The 6,064-nt window shown below is 31.9% G+C and overlaps 1 pseudogene across 1 annotated transcript; it reads left to right on the top strand.

Moving 5' to 3' along the window:
• Positions 1 to 1,163: 1,163 nt before the first annotated feature.
• LOC145125801 (beta-glucuronosyltransferase GlcAT14A-like) lies at positions 1,164 to 5,483 on the top strand (annotated as a pseudogene). Its single transcript, XR_013716155.1, has 7 exons — positions 1,164 to 1,314; positions 3,445 to 3,520; positions 3,615 to 3,727; positions 3,806 to 4,253; positions 4,501 to 4,791; positions 5,042 to 5,123; positions 5,262 to 5,483. The product of XR_013716155.1 is annotated as a beta-glucuronosyltransferase GlcAT14A-like (transcript).
• Positions 5,484 to 6,064: the final 581 nt, after the last annotated feature.

Below are 6,064 nucleotides of genomic sequence, written 5' to 3'. Positions count from 1 at the left end.
ATTCAAAAGTTTTTGGATATTCATTTTCGTAGCGAATGATCTTTTATAATTAAAGACCGATGTAACTTTGAGGGGGAGTTGGTATTGATTGTGAAGTGATTCAGATTTGATATTATGAAGTGAGTTTTTATTTAGGGTTTGGACTTATTGAAGATTTTTGGGATATGCTTTTATGCTCAGGGATGGGTAATTATCCTTGGATTTATAGATACTCAAGGACTTAAGATTTCCTCACTACAAATAATATGCCACTATATCTTGGTTTTTAGTGACACTTATTATATGCCACTAAAAAATTAATACATTTAATGGCACTTAATCTTTTGTGTCACTAAGTTTCATAGTTATTAGTGGCATAATGACTTGATATACCACTAATTTTTTTTTATTAAAAATACAGTATAGATAATTCTTATAATAACTAAAAAATTTAATTATAATATTAACAATTTATTTTATATTTCTCATTTAAAACTGATATTACATATTTATGGAAATTTATTATAATTATTAATTGATTTGTGAGTTTTTACAAAAAAGAAAATCGGTAACCCATGACATTAGTAACCCAATAACCCAACTTGACATTTTTATGTATTAATCCTCTTCTTTCTCTTTTTTTCCCCCAAAACGAAATCAATTGTGTTTGTGATTTCTAGCTATTGATCCAACCCCATGTAACCCAATAACCCAACTTGACATTTTTATGCATTAACCTCCTTCTTTCTTTCTTTTTCCCCAAAAAGAAATCAATTGTGTTTGTGATTTTTAGCTATTAATCCAATAAACAGTTTATTTCGAATTAAACAACAAGACTAAATTGGGGCATACATTTATTATTATGTTTATAATGATCTCAAGCTATTGATCCGAGATAAGACCATTAGGTTAATATTTTTAAAGTTTGATTTTGTTGTTTTATTATTTTGAAAACGAAAATTGATTTTTACTTAGAATTGATTTATAATATTTCCATTAATTTATCTATTTTATTGTTTAAAAAAGGGATTCTAACGCACAACAACCAAATAATTTTGGTTAGATAACGATTATCATCCATTACGTTATTTGAAGATGCGGAAGTCAAAAAAATACGTGTGTTCAACCAAATCACACACAAAAGATATCAGAAGCCACTCCAACTCTTCCACTCCTGACGATGATCTGAACGCACCATCACCACCTTCTCTTTGTCGACGTCGGACCATCACGCTGCCGTCAGCCTGTGCGCCGTTGCTTCCGCGATCGCCACCGCTTCCTCGATCGCCTCCGCTTCCTCGATCGCCGCCGCTGCATCTTCAATCTCACGGCTAGGTATTTTTGCTGCTCAAATAACGTATTTACAAATTTCATTTGTTGGTAAAATTGAAGTTGTATACTGTTTGATTTGTTGCAAAATCATTGCTCAAACTGCTAGAGTTTTAAAAAACCTGCTCATCTAAAGATAAATCAATGTTACGAATTTAATTTGCAATATTTACCTCAAATAGTTTCAGATGTTTTGGCTGATCTTCCTTCTTCCTTAAGTTATGCTCTAATTGAGAAACCTCTTTCCGTAAGTTGACTTTTTCTAACTCAATTCCCAATATTCTTTCTTGCAACTCATTGTAATCACCTCTTAGCATTTTAAGTTCTGATTGCAAAGTTCTAATCATAACTTTCTTTTCACACATCAGACTTGTCCAATTTGTTGATTCCTTCTGTAGTTTTTCTGTTTCCATCTTTAATGAACCAAATTCTGTCACCATTACTTCTCTTTCTCCGACCTTCTCAAGCTCTAATGACATTTCCTTAATTTGATCACAAAGCTTCTGTACTTCTTTCTTTTGTGTACTTTTCATCAACCAGAGCTCTACATTTGAGTTCTTAACTGCTTCTTGCATTTCTCTCATCTGTTGTTTCAAAATTTGACTTTCTAACCTTGCGTTTCTCAAATCCTCATCTACTTCTAATTTAGATTTCATCAAATCTTCCACATCATCTTCAAAATCACGCCCTTGTTTCTCCAATTCTTTCACCAATCCCTTAACATGCGTTTCATATTCACTAATCATATCAAAAGATTGTGAAATTTCCAATGCCTGATTCATAATATTTTCCTCTAATCTCTTCACCTGGATTCCATATTGTTTAACCATGGTTAATGAATTTGAGAATTCATTCTCCACATTCTCTAATTTCAAAGACATATCTTCGTTCTCTTGTAATAAAAACTTGTAATTGAGGGTAATATCGTCAATGTGAATCTTCAACTCCTCTTTCTCCCTCTTTTCAACCTCTAGTTCACCATACAACTCCTTCATTGTAGCAATAACTTTTTTCTTTTCCTCTTCAAGTGCTTCTTCTCCTCCTTAAGTTCAGTTACTTTCTTCAAGAGCTCTTGTCCTCTTTTATTCTCTTTAAGTATTTGCTTACGAAGAGACTCCAACTCCAAATCTGACATTTCCACTTGCCTTTCCAACCTTAAAACATTACTTTTCAAAACTTCAACTGCATTTCTTAATGCTTCAGCATAAAGCCTCTGATCCTCATTGTTTTGAATTTGATTGTTGTTGTGCTCTAGGCTGTTTATTAAATCAGTCATACTTCTATCTGAAAGTGAACCCATTGACCAATCAGTGCTTGATCTTTGCTTTTGATGCTTTTTAATCTTCTTATTCATAGGTTTTGAGTTCCTTGAAACAGTTGTATCCTGATTAACATTATACAAACAACTCATAAGAAAAATCCAGAATTTATTATCTTTATTAGCATATACATATATTATATTATTATATAATGTAATTAATCTTACTTCAGCAAAATCAAGGATATTCTCGTTTTCACTACTATCACTTGATTGATTCTCCAATCTGTGTGATTCAGACCTGTTTTCACTACTATCACTTAATTGATTCTTCAATCTGTGTGATTCAGACCCCAGAGACTCATTTTCTTCAGACTCCTTGAAACTACCCCCAAAAATCGATGAATATTATTACTTTGATTCATGAAATGATAAAGAATTATTGATTATTAATTTTAATTACCTCTGTTCATCTGTTCGTTGCATCTATTGGATGAACACCTGTCCCATTTCACCATTTCACAAGTATTAGTAAATAAAATATTAACAAATTTGGTAAATTAAAGTTGCCCATTATGATTTTGACATATAAGTTTTTGAGAAAAGAATCTAAAGACAATAAGAACAAGCAAATTCTATACATATCGGACCATTATTAGTTCCATTTGCATCTTCCTTACATGGGTACGTTTCTATTCTTTATGGAATAAATTTAGATCTCTGACATTTTTGAACATACAGAGGTTATATATATATATACATACACACATATTACATATATACGCACAATTCACAAATCACAAACGCCCATATCTATGAACACATACGTCCACATTAATATACTTATGGTGTTTCCTTGTTTGTATATTGTTGATCAGATTCGTCTCATGCATTCTCCACTATCAATCGAGATGCCAATTTCATTGATCATACCAGTGAGCTTGGATGGAAAGAGTAAACATGTTTCTTTCAAATTCAAACCCCATTTTTCTATACTTTTTTTAATCCAAAAACTTAAATTAATCTCAACTTTATATATTGATTTTAGGGATCAAAAAGTCTGACCAATCGTAGTCGATCCAGGCCTTTAGTTAGAAAGAACACAAATCTTTCGTGCCACCGAAAAACAACCATTACCTAATGCTTTCAAATTTTTCACAGGCAAGTGTCCATTTTGAATTGAAAAAAATGAAATTATATTATAATAAGTAAATCAGTGAAAGTATGTTGTTATTTCAGGATCTCCATGGGTGATTTTGAGCCGTTCGTTTCTTGAATATTGTATATTCGCATGAGATAATCTCCCTCGGACTCTCTTAATGTATGTTAACAATGTGGTTTTGGCTCAAGAAGTCTACTTTCATACAGTGGTCTGCAACTCACCTGATTACAAAAATACAACAATCAATGCGGATTTAAGGTACATGGTGTGGGACAATCCTCCTAAAATGGAGCCATTGTTTCTTAACAAGTTGTATTACAATGTAATGGTGGAAAGTGGTGCGGCTTTTTCAAGACAGTTTGGGAAAAACAATGCGGTTCTTGACATGGTTGATAGGAAGATCTTGAAACGTGGTGGTGGGAGGGCGGCACCCGGGGCGTGGTGCACCGCTAGGAAGAGCTGGTTTGTGGATCCGTGTTCACAACGGAATGCTGTTAATGTTTTGAAAAAGTCGCTCAAGTTATGGTAATGATTTCCCTAGACATTATATATACATGTTTTTAATCATATCAAGTCATATACTCTTTGTTTCGTTTTAAACCTTGTTATTTGTCCCACTTTCAAAGTATTAGAAACGTACTTTTAAAGTAGGTTGCTATACTATGATAGTATAGCAACCACTTTCAAAGTATGTTGCTATTAATTTGAAAGTGGGACAAAAACAGTGGGTGAGAAACACTTGTCATGCTTTTTGTATGTTGTTATTATGTAGACTTCCCTACAATCTATTGCAAGCGACTCCTCAAATGCCCAAGGATCAAGTACCCTAGGATCTGTAGATGATTTTTCAAATGATGACTACTCTAAAGTTAAAGGTCCTAAAAAAAGAGGGTATATCAGATGTGTTGGAAGGATGTCTACCGTAAAAGAGAAGGTTGTTTCTTGTTCTAATGATCCGAGTGTCGAACAACTAAAAACTATGGTGAACGTTATGGCGAATATCATCCAAAAACATATCCCAAATGCAAACTTGTCTGCAGTTCTTAGCAATATGAACATACAGGTATATATGTCATCTATAATTGCATTGTTCCTTTTCAATTACCCTATGAAAAAAAAAACATTCATTAAAATTAGTCCATTATCATATTTCCAATTGGACTCAAGAATGACCACTTTTTCCCTTCTGAATAATCTTCTTGGTGCATATATGCTTCTTCTTAAATGCATTCTTCTTGTTCATTTGTACAAGACTAGTAGAAGATATCGAGGGTTGGACATTAATTGTATATGTTTTCATTAATTTGTTTCAGATGCCAGACAACACTTCTACAGTTCCACGCAACTCTAATTCAGTTAACCAGAGAGCATCTTCTAAAAGTCATCATAACAATGGTAATCATTTTTATGAGCTTTTGTCTTTCCTTTGTTCTTATAAATATAATTTATTTGTGTTGAGTGTTATATTATTTATTTTTTAAACTAAGCCTTATTTCACTGGATTCTGGATTATCTTTGTTTGTTTTTGGACAGGGAATTGCTAGCATTGATTCTAGAGTATGAGATAACACAATTTATTCAACCTAGCATGTCTTTGTTTTTTTATTTTATTTTATTTTTATATGCATGTGTTAACTTTTGTTCATTACTTTATGTTTAGCATGTACTTAGACATATTTGATATTTACCTAGATATTCGATTCAAAAAGTTAAAAAAATATTGATGAAAAATAATGAAATTTTGATTATTTTCAATGTGCTACAATTTAATTATTTATTTTATTTTATATTATAAATGAAACTGTATTGTGGCGAATAAATTGTCATTAAAATCTTAAAATATGTATCTAAAAGTAGCATGAATTTTTTTAAATCACATGAGCTTTTAATGGCACAAAATATATGCCACAAAAAATTTCTTCTATTGTGACACATAAAAAAATGTCACTATTTTTTATTGTGGTAAATAAAAAAGTGCCACTAAAATCTTAAAATGTGTAACTAAAAGTGACATAAATTACTGAATCAAATCAGATTTAGTGGCACAAAATATGTGCCACAAAAGAAATTTGTTTTATTGTGACAAATAAAAAAGTGCCACTGAAAGCCTAAAAACTATAGCAGCAAAAACAAAAAGTGCCACTAAAAGGTTTTAGTGGGAGCGTTTATAGTGGCATTTATTAAGTGTGCCGCTGATTCTTTGAGAAGCCTTTATTGACATTTTTTTGGGCTTTTAGTGGCACTTTTTGTATGCCACTAAATGACATATTTTTTGTAGTGCCTCTTGTACTACCTAGAACCCGAATTAGAAGGCTATAGAAGATTTGAAGATTTGA

Source organism: Lactuca virosa, chromosome 7, assembly GCF_052849685.1.
Source record: "Lactuca virosa cultivar CGN04683 chromosome 7, Lactuca_virosa_CGN04683_v6, whole genome shotgun sequence".
In the NCBI taxonomy this organism is placed as follows: Eukaryota; Viridiplantae; Streptophyta; class Magnoliopsida; order Asterales; family Asteraceae; genus Lactuca; species Lactuca virosa.
Note: the sequence above shows the minus strand (reverse complement) of the source record. Positions and strands in the feature narration are given on the sequence as shown.